Source organism: Scatophagus argus, chromosome 4 (genome assembly GCF_020382885.2).
Source record: "Scatophagus argus isolate fScaArg1 chromosome 4, fScaArg1.pri, whole genome shotgun sequence".
NCBI classification, from domain to species: Eukaryota; Metazoa; Chordata; class Actinopteri; family Scatophagidae; genus Scatophagus; species Scatophagus argus.
In genome coordinates, this window is record NC_058496.1 from 9546420 (window position 1) to 9563933 (window position 17514).

The following is a 17514-nucleotide window of genomic DNA, read 5'->3' on the forward strand; positions in this document are numbered from 1 at the left end:
ACATCTCTCAAACCACAACCAGTGGAAAAAGAAATTAAAATGACTACATTTACTCAAATAAAGGTGCCTTTCACTTCCCGACAACGAAAATGACATGCCATTTGGTAATTGCTGTAGGTCAAAAAGGCTTAAATAAAATACAGCCCAGAGGACCGAAATTCTCTATGCTTTAATAGTCATGAAAGGGCACAAGCCTCATCCAGACTAAAATCAATACACCTTTGGAAAATATCAACTTGACTTTGTTTGCATTGCTGACAGATGAATGATAATGAATGAGAATTATTATTACGTCCGTGATAATATGAAAACATAGCCAAGGTCCAGGCTTGACTTTAAGAGGAATGTCACATTACTAGAGCAAGATTTAATTCATCAAACTCATCTTTCTGGCAACTGCTCTGCTCTGAAGACAGAGGACATTTGTTTTGTTTTCAGGCTGGACTAACACTGATTATACACTGAATATCAGTGTGAAGATGTTCAGAAATGTGGATAATGTTTGGATAAGCCAGACAGATGACACCTACTAGGCTCCACACTCTGATGGAGAAGTTTACAAGTCGGTCTTTGTTTCTGCCACATGTTCTCAAACAAAAATAATCTGTTTCTGTTTGACCTGACCTGAGGAGTGAAGGGACAAAACAATTCACTATGATATGTGTGAACCTTCTGTCAAAGAGTTAAAAAAAAAAAAAAAAATCCCTCATGTAGTTCAACATTAACATTAAAAACTTGATGGCTACAATGTGCAGTAGCCCCGGTGCACACACACCTCAGCTCATCTGCATGCCAGCAATCAGTTGTTTTACCAACTGAAGGAAACGGCTTCAGTCTACCCCACGACTGATCTGAGATATGTGGGAAGCACAAAATGCCACTGTGGGTGTCAGTTTACAGTGCAGCCTTCAGGTATCAAAAGCGGGCGTGTAGTGGCGAGAGCCAGGCCGCATGCCAGACAGTTGGTCGTCTCTAAAAAGGATCAGTGAGGCGGATTACTGCCTAAATCCCTTCTTTCACTGGGTTCCTACAAACTGTCATCTCTCTCTCTGTTTCACAATAGCTACTGAAAACACTGACAGGTAGGGTGACTTAAGAAAAAGCAGCAGCCTACAGTGGAAACACATGCAGATGCAGATTTTCACGATGTGTCTCTCAGTAAGCTCGGCGTGCGTGTTGTTGTAACTCGCGTCTTATTTTTATGAGCCTTGCAGAGATGAGACAAGGGTGTTGTTTGGAGAACACAGATGTGAAGGTGATGTATTCTGATCACTGACAGATTGCAGTGTGTCAGCTTACTCCCACAAAGTAACCGACAAGCTGCATCTGCACGGATGCATTCAGTAAATCCGTCCACATACACACACAAGCTCTCGTATGTACACTCCATGTATAGCTCTGCATAATAAATAATTTGTCAAATATAAAACCAATCTTCAATATTGTCTTCATTTATGTCTTATGTTTTTTTCACTCAATGAAACACAGATATCGTGACTATTTCGTGCCACATCAATATCTTAGAGCATTTTAAAAGTCGACATGCCACCCACCCTTCACCGTCTGCAGTGCTGTCCAGAAAAACAGTACTGCCATAGAGGTTTTCGCTAAATCCTAGAAAACCATTAAAAGAAAACACATGATCAAATTCATGTGAGTCTGTAAATAGCCAGATGTCTGAACAGAAGATTGATTCATACTTATGGGTAATGTGGCAATCACTCAGCAAGCCTGGCCTTTTACCCTGCATGCTGACACACTACTGCTCTGAGGCACTTCTGTTGGCTTCTCTCTCTCTCTCAAACACACACACATAAACACACATGAGAACACACACATGCACCCCACCCACATTGTAAAAATGCTCAGCAGCAATCATATTAAAATTTCTATGTCTACCTGGCAGTGTGCCCAATTCCCAGTGTCCAGGCCTTCTAGTGTGAAACTCTCTCTCTCACACACACAAACATGCACACACACACACATAAACATGTCTGTACATAACTACATAAAGCCTCATGAACTGACTGCAGTGTTGCATGCCATGTGAAACAGGTTACTTTAAAACAATCAAACCAAAGCAAACCCGTACTACAAATCTGCTTTCCTTTTCTCCTTTACTTTTTGTTTTATACACTTTCTTTGTCTGCCTCTTTTTGAAACACACATTCATTCAAAGCCAGCAGCAGGAGCCAGCTGGATTATATCTCAATGAAAACCATCCCACTTATTTGGATGCCATATATTCTCATGAAAGGCAACACAAACCAAGACCACTATGTTCAGTTTCAGAGCCGGACATTAACATATTAGGAAAATACAGAAAATGTAAGTAACTAAGTACATCTTTCTTTATATGGCACCTTTTACAACACAGAGTTACAAAGGACATAACGCAAGAAAAAAAAAACACTGAAATATGGTATACTGTAGTAACACAAAATACAGTTAAAATAAAAACATATGGTAAATCATAGAATCAATGGAGTGGATGTGCCCAAATTATTTTGGACACATTATTTTATTTTCATTTTAATTATTGGTTAGTCGATCATCACAGACTGCATTTGCAGCTACTGTTGTGGCAGCTGTTTTCTGTGAAAAAGCTCTAAAAACTCACTGTACAGCACAATGCAGCACAATAGCTGGTCAACACAGTGGAGCATTTAGCAGCTAAATAGCCAAATATTTCTATCAAGAGCTGGTCAAGACCAAAACAAAACTAAGTGTAGATAGCACTAAGCTAGAGAATAACTATCAGACTTAAATTCACCAGAACTCACCATATCATCGTAAAAAATACGACAATGTTCAGAGTTCAGGATGCTACCTCCTAGTGGCTCAGTAAAATTATTGCAAGTTCAATTAGGCCAAACAATTCATTGTGTTAACAGAAAATTTGTGTTCGCAGCCCCAAAACACTTTTAAATCTGTAGGGAAGTTGAAAGTAGACCTTATTAATCACACACAGTGAAAAATCAAATTAAACTAAGCGATAAGGGAAAGTCTGGGATTAAAATTGATACTGTTTTATTCTTCCCTTACAGTACAGATCTGACAACAACAAACACAAGTGTGGAAGAAGATCCTGAGAAAGATGGATTGGAGGAGGGAGACTGGGTGCACTGAGGCAGAGAACTGAACTGATACTTTAATCATTTGTAACAAGCAGCACAGTACGTTTTTTATCCAGCTAGAAAACAGAGCTCACACACACACACAAGCTTAATACACGTACACATATACACTCACTGTTTGCTTAAAAATTCACAGAGTCATGCGACTAGTCAAGGATGTTCATCTTTTTTTAATTCTTTAATGAAAAACATTTCCAGGGTGTATTTATGAGACAACAGCAATATGCACGCCAGCAACACAAAACAGGGAGCTTTAATTCTCTTAGGCAAACTCCCGCCAACTCCAATAAAATCCAGGTATCCATAATAAGCATGTAGCCTGACCTCAGCTGAACTTTTCTTCCTAGCTCAAACCTTCTGATGTAGAAACTGTTTCCAGCACTGATAGTGGATGTTATGTCTAAAGAGCAAACTTTTTCAAATGGAATGTGTTAACCATATAATGTGTGGTCATGAATCCAATAACTATGGTTGCCATACTGTATATATCCTGGCTGCTTTTGGTTCTCTATAAGATGTTGTTACTGAAAATATCCATATTTATTCTACTACCTAATGACAGCTCGCAGGTGGACTCACAAAAATGCATGCTGTCAGTCAAAGTCAAAGCGGGTCTGCAGACCACCCCTGCTGGCTACACCTGCAAGAATACACTGACTGTTTTTGCAGACGTTTGATTGACATGCTGACGTTGGTGACTGGCGTGATGTGTTTCCCCAGAAAACACCCCCCAAGAGGTGTGAAGTACAGTATGGAGTCATGAACAGGTTAGAGCTCTGCCTGTGTGTGTGTTGGTGTGTGTCTGTGTGTGTAATGGTCACTGCAGTGTAAATTTTAGGAGGTGTGTGAGATAGAGAGCAGCAGTTTGAGGGATATGACTCATTACTGGCTGTACAGACCCCTCAGTATGTACCCTCTCTATCTGGAGACTTTAAACAAAGAACAAATCTATTTACCTGCCAGGTTACCAAATCTTTTCCGCCTGTTGGCTCTGGAACCTTTTTTCACCTCAACACTGCGAGGTTGAAATGTGTTGTGTGCAAAATCAACTTGTACAGTTTTAACAGTTTTAACAGTTTAAACGTGACGACATTCGGAAAGGTAGACTCTCTGCTGGCTGGGAGGCACAAAACAAGAGGCCAGTAATTTTTTTCTGTTCTACTTTTGGATTCTAAATGGGTGTACTGTTAAGTTAAATTGGCTGTGAAGTACCATCCTTAATCGCAAAAGATCAGGCTGATGGATGGAACTTACACGTTTGGATGATCACAACAGCTGAAACTTGAAGCACAACAACAACTATCCGACCAGTCAATTAATCTGACATCCCTCCTCTTTCAGTCCTCCTTTATTACACCAAAAGCAAACACACACAGAGTCAACACCACAGCGAAGTGGAGCCACCGTGAAATCACATGCTACTCCTGAGTAAATCTGGGGAATTATGCTCTCGTGTCTCAAATCAGAGAGAAAGTGAAATGTTTTCCAAATGAAAATTGAATCCTCTGTACAACTTGAGTTGACACAGTTCAAGTTGTCCTTTCTGAGTCCGGGTGAATTTTAACAGCCAACATTACATCAAAGGTTGTACTCAAAAGTATTACTAATTTGATATAAAATATTTGACAGTTGTAAACCTCCTGAGTATTGGCTTCTTTAGTTTAAAAACAGACCATGCTCACTTCCATACAGTGGACCCAATCACTGCTCTTTTAGTGCACCCCAGTCTGACTAAATCCCCAAGAATGTGTAGAAGATGAGCAAAGAAAGAGAGAGAAGGACAGAGAGACAGACAGAGAGCAAAAGAGAAGAAAATTCTAAATATCTAACATTACTAAACTGGTTTTACACTAAATCACAGCACAAGAAAAGTAGTAATCATTGCTGTGATGTTTTTGCTGCACTTTCAAGTGATCACTTAGCAGCTAAACAGCTGTTATGTTTACAAGGGTATGGTAATGTAATTATGGCCTAATCAGAGTAGAATATTACTTGAATTCATTTGTTTACTGAAAGTATAGCACAGTTCCTTTCTGTGCTTATCTTGGAATCAAAAATATGGCTGTCATCTAAATCACCAGCCTGCCTTTAATATGATGGAGTTTGTTTGAGAAGTCTGCAACAGTAAATTCAGCAGAGGCAGAGATTTTACATGTTTTAACATCTGCAATGTACTTGCATTTCAAACATTCTAACCTGGTATCCACCCAAACCCTGACAAGTAAGACATCAACAACACAGCCATGATCTACCCCTCCAAAAACTCTTCTACATCAGTTATCTTGGCTGTTCTAATGCATATTCCAATGCACAATTCCACTTTTTTTTAAAAATACAAATAACTTTGCTGCCTCAATAAACACAGATAACATTACGAATGTCATGCAACACATGGTTAATAGGTTTTAAAGAACTTAATGTCTATTAAAAGGTCATATTGATTTTATCTACAGACTGTTTTTCAGCAGTTTGAATGTGTAGAGGTTCCAGCATGGCATTTTAGCATAGACAACTTAATGGAGGACGTCAGCATTTATAGAACGTATTATTAAAGGTTTTCAACATTTGTCTTATGAACACAACAAGAGCTGAGGTCGCTAATCGGAAACCAGCACCTGTCCTACAGCGTCCTCCCCATCTTTACAAGCAAACTGGCACCACAAGACAGACCACCTCTGTTTCTGCAGGCCTTTACTTCTCATGCCTACTTATTCCTCTGCTCCCGCAGTGACAGCGTATGGCCAAGTGCAGTGTAATTCTTTGTATATTTTCTATAAAAATGTACATTAGGAATAATTTGTCACAATGGCTCTCTCTTTCTTTACTGGTATTACCGTTCAGGTCTGCAGTAAGTGAACACATTGTTAGCTAAATGTGTCAACTGATTAGGTTTGATTGTACATTACCTTTTCCTCTGACTGACTTTGCAGTAGGCCCACTAAGCATATTTGTTGATTCGTGGTCAAACTAATGTATTTAGGCCACATTGTTGCTACCCGTCCAGGCACAGCACATTACTGCAGCAGACACAACCAGACTGATCACAGTAAGAAGAGGGGCACAGCAAGGTCAGAAACACACAAAACTAATTCATATGGGATGAAAACCAATCTTGAAGAAGAGCCACTTCACCTTGAGAACGCCTTGTGGCAAGAACAAGCACCCACAGACTCAAGATTATCCTTAATTTCCTGCCACAGAAGGCCTTGGCTATGGCACAGTTCAAACAAGCTAATTGCACATATTCGCAAAGGGTCAGGAAAAGGTTTGGGATCTGCTCTTGAGGTTTACATGGCAGAGTAGCATTCATGGCAATCAAGATGTGAAGAAGACCAAAAAAACTTCCTGTCAAAAATAATAATAATACATGCTTCTTCTGTGTTTTAAACTGTACAAGTATCCTGTGCAAAGTTCAATCCATTCATACTTTATTTGACATCTTTCACCTGCCTCCATTCAGTTTAAGTCTACCCAACAGAACCCCTCATATTTGTCTGTAAGTGTCTGAGCTTATTAAATCATAAAATAGATTGGAAACTTTACTCAAATGGATTGTTTTGCTACTTTATCAACACGTGCCTTATTTCCACGCCATTTTGTGAGGTAGTGAAATGACAAGATGTCAAACAACATATGTAGCTGAGTGTGGTTCCTGGCACCAGAACACTTAGAATTTTAGAGCAATAACAAAGTTGGCAATGGAAAATATTCCCACTATATGAGCCAGGTATGAACAGGAGTTAGTGATCAGGGAAACCAACAGTGTAATCCTCCTTTTGCACCATGTTACCCTACTCTAATCTGAGTTTTGTTAGGCTCTTTTACACAAGTTAGAGGGTGACATAAAGGGGAGTCCAACATTTAAAACATACCGTTAAGCACCTATTAGCAGTGACACTTTTTATATTTAAAGGAAAAAAATGAATTTTTACCACAATGTTTTAATAATGATGTTTTGTTTTATTGGTTTGCAAAAAGAAATTCATCACATAAACCACTTTATGGTTAAAATACCTGGTTAAAATAAACAAACCAAAATGAATGGTTAAAATCAACCATCTTTGCCAGATGCTGGACACAGGATAAACCTTTAACACCAAAATAAAACCTACATCTGATGCAGCTCTAGTGTTGGTGTAAATGGCAGTTAACAATATTTGGGCAAAAGTGCAATGACACTTCACATAAAATCTGTTGGATGACCACTAATTCTCCATCACTCACTCTCTATTTTCCATCTCACATGTTCTCAGACAACAAAGGACAGCCTCGTTGCACCCCCAACCCCCGCCTCCCGCCCTACTCCCTCCAGTCAGCCATAGGCCTCATAAATGTCTCCAGACGCAAGGACTCTGTCCACCATCTGACAATGATTAGGACATGGCCTCAGTGAATACAAGTAGAGCCTGCACACTCATTTGCTGCAACACACCTTTATATGCAGCTAAACTAAACACGCCACCCACAAGTTTCTAGATTCACGCATTGTTGGAGATGGATGCCAATCAGCAGTGCAATTATGGACAGCATTCAACAGTACTTGAGCAGATGACCTTTATTTATTGCCAGAATACACAGAAGACAGGCTGTGTCAAACTAAACACTGGACTACTGGGCTGCGAAAACATAAATAAATAAAAATGTTTGTTTCGCTAGTGACACTACAAGTCAAGATTTTTTTTGGCATAAGGACACAAGCATATTAACATTCTTCGTCATGCCCATACAGCAGACATATCGCTTTTCTTTCTCCGTCAATCTGTCTTCTTTCCATTCTTTCTTCCTTCCCTCTCATTTACACACACCCACACACTAGGTCTCTTTCTCTTTTTCCTCCTGACCCTCTCCTCCACCCAGACATCTGATAGTGATTATAGCGCAGCCTCAGAAACACAACTCATTTAACTCTCCACTATTAAGTGACTTGGTACCACTGACATAATGTTCATCTACACATAGAATTAACTCACACACACGCACACACACACACACACACAGGCCTCTGGAGATTTGCACCGGCAAAAAAAAGAAAGACAATCACTGAAGCTTGTGAACACACACACACACACCTTCCACCCTTATGCCCCCATTTTCAGGCAGGACCCTCATCCTGTCTACCCCCTCCCCTCCCTCCATCTCCAGTCCCCTGGAACAGAACAGTCACGGCTGTGTGCACCGTTGATTAGCTAGAACCTGAACCCAGTGGCAACAGAGGAAAGCTTAGAGTTCTTTATTGTGTTTCCTTTATAGGAAAAAGGGGAGTCTCTGACAACCTCGCTTTCCTCATGCTATTACCTTATCTTTTACTAATGTAAGCCAAACATTATGCCAGCTTTCGTTGTTGCTAAGATAACTTTTCTTTAACACAACTATCACCAAGAGTCAACAGAGGAAAGCAGGGCTGAAAAAAGCTTACAAGATCCAAACACTGGGGGAACATGTCGATGTGTACGGTGGTCTGGGTTTGTAATTGTGGTGTGTTGTGTGGTGTACTTGAGCGTGTGGGTTTGTGTGCGTGTGCATGAGGTTATTTGTTACAGCTAATTCCTTAATCCCGCAACATGTGCCTGAAACCTGCAACAGATGCCTCCAAGGAGAATGCGTACACACATACACACACAAACACCCACACCCACACACTGAGAAGAGCACACCGCACTGTTATCATTACTATTAATCCCCATTCACTGCGCCTGCTGCAGTCGGTCATGTTGGAACATGAGAGCTACTGGGACGAGGTGTAGTGAACAAACAAAGAATTATTTGCCCTTGTCGGTCAATAAGCACTCAAAGGGAAACTGCGGTATGTTTTACAACGTTTGTGACAAATCCTTTCATTTTGATTTGGGTTAATGGAATCTTTACAAAGAATCCACACCATGCATTCACAAACAAACCTGCTGATGTCTGCTGACCTCCTGATCTCTGTCTGCTTCTCTGTCTGCCGCTGATATAACTTAACTTGCTGGCATCTTAACAGTGATTCACAGTAGCAGCCATGACAGATACCCTGTACCATCCACTTACCCTGATTAGTCACTACAGTCTTCATACCACCTGGCACTTGTATAAAACATTTAAGGTCCATTAGTCCCATTCTACCATGTTTTGTGTCATCTGCTACTGAACGCTATGAGTAGAAAAGTACAAGCTTTATGCCTTGGAACATAACGTACTGCAGTAAGGTTGGAGTACAGAGTAGGTGCAGGGATTTTTTTTTCCCCAACAGGAAGCTGAGTCGACATGGTTCAAGGGTTTCGACTTGTAAAAACAACGCTCCCAGCATATCACATTGAATATAAAACTAGTGAGCATGTGGTGCAAGTTTGTGTGTGTACCATTGCACACCTGCTGGGTTTTGAATGTGAACCTAGAGATGCTGGCAGTACGTGAGTGAGCATGTGCAGGAGATGGAGGAAAACATTTAGAGAGGAAAAAGCCTGTCAAGATATTGGTGATATAAATAGATCATATCTTCAAGGAAGGAATTCGTGACTTCTCGATGAGTGACGCTTTCAGCAAGAGTTCTGGTGGCAATGTTTTCAGTCACTGGGTGTGTGATGCTGCCCTAATACGTAGTCATCTGCTTGACTGTGTTTGCCTGGAAAGCTACAGAGGCTTCTTAGTGGACATCTGGTCTCTCTTGGACTCTTGTAACTCTAAATTTCCTTCCATTTTGGATCTTGCTGTCCCCCATGATCTGACAGAGATGATTTGGTGTTTTTTTTTTTTTTTCTTATATCACAAAATTAAATCTGCAAACAGCCAACCCTCATCGTTAGTCTCTAAACAACCCCCCCCCCACACCCACACCCACACCCACACCCCTCCCCTCAGCTGTATCTATCAATAAACTGATTCAATAAGCATTACAGTGTTGTGCAGAACACAACGCAAAGACTCCCAGAGGCCAGCTTCATATTGTAATTGCCTTGTGAGATGGATATGTATAAATCCACCGGATGTGTAAGTGAAGAAACAGGCCCCCTTGAGATTTGATTTCACATGCATCACATTCAGCTTCTTAGGGGCAAAATTTGATTTGGCATCAATCAGATTTCATTTCTCTGGAATAATGACTTTGGAAAACACATTGACCAGCCCATCATGAATTTATGTCTCATGGGAAGGTGGTGTCTGCACAGGCAATGTGGACGTAATTTCAGCCAGCAGGGTATCAGTGATGTGACACAATCAGTACATCTGCAGCAGTAGACAGAGGGCTTTTAGAAAGAGAGAAGCAGACAGGGAAACAGACAGAGAGACAGAATAATAACGAGTGGCTTCTGAGTTTGATTATACACATTATACCCCATCCTTTGCCAAAGACACATCTGCACAAATCAGAGAACCATTCATCATTCCAGACCTAAATGCAGGTCTGTGGAGGACTACAGGACAAGTCAGTAAATGACTGTGTAGGTGAAAGAGAGGGCGACAGAGAGGCAAACAGAGCACAGGACAAAGAAGCAACTGCATACCACTGAGAGGTGCAGATAATAGCTTGAACTCCTTAAATAATTACAATTTCTTTTTCCTCTTAACAACATTCTGTCCTGGCAGTCTGGTAATGAGTCACTAACTTCTTTCTAAGTCTGCTTACGTCATTCACTCCTTCGCACTGCCTGAATACAAAAGTTTGGTCAAAATAAAAGCATCTGTGTGTATACAGGTGGTCAGAAGTTCTGTTTTTTCCGGTGAAACACAGAACTGCTCACATGCCAGCCCATCTTTTAAAAATCGGAAGTCAGGGTTTGACCTTTAACTTCTTAGACATTCTTAGGAAATTAATAACTGGCCAGAAGTTGAAGTAATTCTCTGCATCTCTCCGTCTCTCTCTGCACATATTGAGAAAAACAATATTTAATGATGCTGCCTATCATAGTGACTCTGCCTGAGCTCTTCCAGATTTTATCAAAATTTCTTCAGGGTTGCCTTTTAGCTCACCTGGCAGAGCACGGTGAGAGTCATGAGACCAGGTTTGAATTCAGTGTTTGGACCTTTGCTGGATGTCATCACCACCCCCTCCCATTTCCTGTCCAATCTCTGAGATGTCCTATCAAAGACAAAGGTCATCACCTATAAAACTGATCTCCAGGCCACCAAGGTTTTAAGCATGGAAGGGATCCTGACCAAGAGATGAAGGCACTTCCTGAAACTTAACAATGGCACATGCTGCAAATATTTCTTGTCTCACTGATGGAATGGCACCTCAAAGGATGCACCATGAAAATTGGGGGTCTTGGGTTTGTAGGGCAAGAGGTATGAAATTGCTCCAAAGTGGATCCAGATGGTTATCTTTCCTCTCTTTTTCTTCAGTCCCCCACTCATCACTCTCATCATTTTTCTTTCCCTTTGAGTGAACTTCAGACCCGGTGATTACTTCAGTTAGGAATGAGCCAAGTCAAACACAAGAAGACAGAGTTGTGGTCTACCAAATAAAAAACAGCCTCACAGTTCAAAGCAAAACTGTAAGGGAGTTAAAGCATCCTGAGGGCTCAACTGGTTTATGTTTGTGATCGGAGCTGTTCGTATCATTAATGCACTGCTTTTTATTTAGTCATTGAAATGTATGTTGAAATATATAACAGAAATCATTTACCAACAAAAGACACTGACATACTGCAGAAAATGATGTGAACAATTCGAACACTTTGCTCATTCGTAAAGGGAAACCGAGGAGGAGTGGCTGAGTTGTGTGAATTAGAGAGCAGTGAGGGGAAAAAGTAGCCAAATCATGAGATCAGAAGTGGGCTTTACATCCGCCTAGTGGGACACAAGCCTAAACTGATTCTGTGATCTATTAGTCAGGCTAATAAATCAGAATTTAAACATGTTTCATACCATCAACCTATGCTGTTCCCAGTGTAGCATTACGGCCACCACCTTTACTTTAGCCGTAAAGCGCGTCATAGTAATTTGCTGATTACTATGATCTGCCTTTGGGTTCTGGAGCTGTCAGAGGGGTGGAACATTTCAAGCATTGAAATGCATTGTTTCTTGAAGTGCTGATGCCAACTCTTTGTCACATCATTAAAGGAAAGAAAAAGGGGAACACCGGGGGAGGGAGTGGCTGAACTGTGTGTCCTGTGAGAATTATAGAGCACAGGGACAGAATAGCTCCATCATGAGATCAAGAGAAGTTGTATGTTTAAATGTTCACCCTGAGGGGGAGTTGGGGAGTAATGGAGCTGAAGATTAGGGTAATGAGACAATGTGGCTGCATGATATAGTTGTGAAAAGATAACTGATAAGCCCAGACTGAATGTAAATGCACCCTATGTGCATTTTATGTGTGCACAAACAAATGCCATCACACAAAAACACGCTCTTCTGACTCCTGTTCACTGTCACTCACTATAATGTAGCACATGCAAATTCACAGAGCGCTCACACACCCACCTCAGCATAGACCTTTATGACTATTGGCTCTATGCCTCTATCAGTTTCTATTTTATCAACCCAGTAGGCAAATTTCCTCCCGATCCTATCTTGTCTCTGCAGTTCATGCCCTGCGCTAACAAGTCCAAGTCTATCTTCAACAAGAGGAGAACTTAAACTAATGTACTACACATTGGTTACTCCAGTGAACAATGAAATATCCTCGTGGCTAATTAACATAACATAAATGTCAAATGGTTCTGTACGTTGTATTTTTTTATTTTATTTAACTATAAATCTGTGAATATAAAAAACACAGCACACTGCTGATTATTTATGTTCACTTCACAACAACACAAAGTAAAATTCAGAAATTTAAAGGTCTGATAATAACAGTGTCTTAAATACAAATGAATCAACACATATGTGAGAGTTTCTTTGTCATCAGACTTTGCAGTAATTTTTAATTATGTGCTTCAAAGAACTTCCTCCTAATAAAACATTCTCCCAGTAAAATGAAGGAAATCCTGGCCATGAGGAACACTGATGTTGTTGCAGAATCTAATTATTGGAGTATTATTCTATATTAATCTATATTCATACGTTATATTATATATTTTTTGACTTTAACCAAATCTAAATGTATACAGCAAGTTGAACATACCAAAGACAGAACAGGTAATATCTCACAATATCAATTTAAAAAGCAAAGTGTCAAATTTTTTAACTCATCCCAGCTTCAGAGAACAACACAGGAAGACATGATGGGATCCATGTGTGTAAAGACAAAGATCTATCTCTCACAGACACACACACACACACACATACACACACGCATTCAAGTCTGCTTACTCAATCATGTTTTCAAAATTGCACTGAGTGCAACAACATATTTTCAGAGACAGTGAAGATGATGGAAAGCGCCTGCTGGAAAGTGGCCATATTTAAACGAAGATATACTTGTTTGAGTTTCTTGAGCCTTGACACAGCTGAGTGAGCCTTTTGTCAAGATAAAGTACGCAAAAGCGGTGCACTTCACAGCACTGAGAGATTAGGAGGAATGGTATCACCTCAGGGAAAATGTGGGTGAAGAAAATAATGATTCACCTGTCCACATCTACTCTTGATAAACCTGAATAAATCCAGTAAGCCTTCTGTTCAATATGTGAGAGCCAAAAAGCCTGTCTGGTAGGCGGACTGATGGTCACCTCAAGTGTTGCTTGAATGGTTGCTGTTTTTTTTTCCAGTGACTAATGCAGTGTCCAAAATGTCATTATTGACATTACAGTATAGTGTAATGTAAAGCTAACTCACCTACCTATCCAAAATCCTCTGTTCTTGAGTTGAAATTTGTAAAGGCAAATAGCTTTAGGGGAACAAATGTCAAAGAAGTTTCCAAGATTCTGAAATTTATAGCCTGTTCTTCCACTTTTTCCTGCATGGCCTGTGCTGACTGGTAACCAGTGCAAGAACAACACTGAACAGTAACACTGAACAGCATCTGATAAACAGCTAAAGCAAAAACATTGCCACAACTGCTCAACTGCAGTTATTTCAAGATAAGAATATCTAGCAATGCGATTGTTCAATTGCTAAGGTGGTCCTGGCACAACTGCTACAGACTCCATCCCATAAGACAGAAGGATTATAAAGCAATACAGTGTAGTAAATGAACACTGAACTACCAACAACAATTCACAACCAACACAATCCATCAGCATAGTAGCACAATAACTATCAGCTTTCTTACAATTGTTGAACATGTTTTAAAAGATCTACTTGTTACATTCAGAGTGCAATTTAGGCAGCAGTCCACATCTATCATTAGCTGCATTTTTCTTTCTTTATTGGACCTCAGTTTGAACTGAAATAGTCTGAAATCAAGACAAATGACCTCAAAACATACTAACATGCTAACGTGTCTAAAAAGTTTACAATCAAACAAAGTACCTGACTACAACCATAATGGGAATAAAGCAGTACAGAGGAGAAAGCAAGACACCTAACATGCTGTGAACAGAAGTTCAGCACTTAGAAAATTTCCTCTAGCAAAAGTTTTATTGAGAAGCAGCAGCGGGAAGTCTTAAAGGGAAGTAATTGGCCATAGCTTAGGATATATTAGTTAGTTTCTAGTAGAAGCTAGAAATGGTCTAAATTGACATTTGGACAGAGTGATTACCAGATTTTTTTACAGCTCGATCATTTTTTACAAAGGAGTGAGGGTTGGAGCTGCAGGAGAAGCAGTTTGAACATCAAACTTGCAACACGGGTTATCAATGTAAGAAATAGCTTTTCCTGCTTGTCTCTGCATTACTTCAGGAGGGTAGGGCTAGAGATTCAAGGCACTTCTCACTGACGCCACTCTTTGAGATTTTACGAATTTTCAACGCCTCTAAAACGCTCTGCGCTTCAAAATTCACAAAAAGATTAACGCTGGAACCTTTCAGAAAATCACACTGACGCTGTAATTAAGAAAGAGAATGAGATTTATGAGAAGAAGGCCTCAGGCTCAAGGCTTTTATCTCTTTTTGTTTCCTATCAACTCCATCTCTAAGTTGAGGAAATTGGATATTAAAGACGCACAACACTGGCAAACTGTCCTCAGATTCCCATGAACAACTGTTTTTACTCTCTTTAGAATGTTTTCCCTGATGCCTTTCTTAATTCTTTAGATGCTTCTACCTGTGCAGAAATAACGCGATCGTATTCATGTGCTCAAGGCACTGACATTTTTCCAAGTAAAGTTCCCCTCTGTAAGTGGAGAAGCATGAGAGGCAGTGGGACATGGCATCACTGTATGAGATTGATAAAAAAAAAGATTAAAAACAGTACACAGTTTTTAAAAATCGCTCCAGCTTATGGCATCTTTGGTCTTTGTTCTCTCCAAATGCTTGTAACCCATTTCCAACCCAATCACCAAAATAACATTTTCTATGATGGCAATTTAGATTTTCTTACTTTTTAATTTTCAGTTTTTTGTTGTGACAAAACTGGTTAGGATTAAACACAAAAAAACACTTGGTTTGGAACAAGAAAAGACCATGTTTTAATTTAATATACTTGGACTCACTAGAAAATCTCCCACGTGTTATTCAAAATATCACTTTTGGTCTTACAAACCCAGCTGGAAAATGTCCTTAAAGTTGTGGTCTTGCTTGTGGTCTCTCTTGCTTGGCGGCCTTCTCGCCCAGGTGGCATCTGCTCCACCTCCAGTTGAGAAAGTCAGCTCATGTCGATGTAACGCGGACGTGATATGACACATATTGGGGAAATGTTGATGTGATGTGAAACTAACGTATCCCTGGTCTGCAGAAGCGCAGAGCACCAATGTTTTACTCTGGTGACTGAGCTATTTCATGAGCTGCCACCATGCTCACTGTTTTATCATTTCCCTCAGCAAACCCTGTTGTTGCATTCAGCTTATCTTCCAGTGTGAACTCTGACAGCTACATGTTGAAAAAACTTTAGAGGACATTTGATATCGATTGAATATTGTTCCGCAGGGCCATTGTGCATGTAAATGTGCCCTTTGACTATATTCCCTGTCAGTCTTTTGCTCTTTGCGTTCAACAAATCTTGTCCAGACAGACAGAAATCGAGTTGTTTTTTGCAAATTTGCTATTCTTGGCCTGCAGATTAAGCTCCAGCAATGTGATCTGAATTTCCAGCCGTCAGTACCAGACACCTTGTCTCACATCACAAGACGTCTGAGACTGTTAAGTGTCTAAACTGCTCGCTCTCTAACATACACACAAAACGAAGGAAGTTTTCTATTTAAAGCTGCTATGCGAAACTCAATTACACAGCCAATTGAGAATGTTGCTCGGATTTGCATGATGTGTTCCTGACCTGAATAAGATTGCGGTTCCCAGCGAAGCCTCAACAACTGCTAGATCAACAAACAAGGAAAACACACACATACACACACACACACACACACATCTGGACTTCTGCTTCTCTCATTAATATTTGCTGAGTGTTTTCCTGCGTGGGTCCCTGGTGTAACTGCCCCGGACCCCTCGGATGAGGTGAGGTAAGATTTGGAGCCACAGTATTATGCCATCTGGATATACATTTACACATGCGTGCTCATGTGCACGCATACAGATATACTTTTGTCATAACCCACACTGACAAACACCTGGACCTGGTTACTGGACTCAGAGGGAGAGTTGAATACTGTGTGTGTGTGTGTGTGTGTGTGTGTGTGTGGAAGTGGGCTGTATAGGGAATACTGGGCTGTAGGTTATTCAGTGCTGGGGGCTGTGTTCTTTTTTTTTTTTGCTTTCTGAGCCCTTGAAGAAGGGGGCTCACTTCACCCAGGTTGCAGACCCTTTCTCACAGATAAAAACAAGCGAGAGGGGGTTTTCAACTATTTCAACTATTTCTGGTGCTAAAAAAAGTTGCGATTAAAGTGACTGTAAGACTGCTGTGAATGCACGATTACAGGTGGAGTCATAGTTAACATTTAGAAGTCATAAAATATGCACATATAAAGAAATTATCTAAGAACTCTAAATTTAAAGTTGCTGAATTAAAGTTCTCTAAATTGCCTCGTCTATGGATCTCTCACATCTACAAAAGAGGAAAACGTCAAGCTCTTATGTTGATGATGTCACCTGTTATGTGCAATCAGTTCTTCCCATCGGTGTGAGACTACTGATCACAGTCACTATGTGCATCATTTCGAAAACTTTCTATTAGTGTTGATGCATTTAGTTTGATGTCTGCAGTTACTGATGCCATCTTGTCCAAATACATCTCTAGAGAACAGCTTGTGTAAATAATATTACTAAAGTTACATTAGATAATAAATGTCCATGAGAGATTGTTATTTTCTGGTACTCTAAACAAATGACAATACACAAGGGGAAGTAAGGTCCTCGAAGACTAAATGAAAACAAAATTTGATCTTACTAGGAGAACATAACAGATTTGTGCTCAAACGTTGCCTATTTTTGTATGCAAGATGGAAATAATAGCAACAATTGCCTGT

At 40.2% G+C, this 17514-nt stretch overlaps 1 protein-coding gene across 2 annotated transcripts in view; it reads right to left on the bottom strand.

Annotated features, from left to right (window-relative positions):
* Positions 1 to 17514, bottom strand: part of bmpr1ba (bone morphogenetic protein receptor, type IBa) — a 63543-nt gene that overhangs the window by 45377 nt on the left and 652 nt on the right. The gene's annotated exons all lie outside the window — the stretch shown is intronic.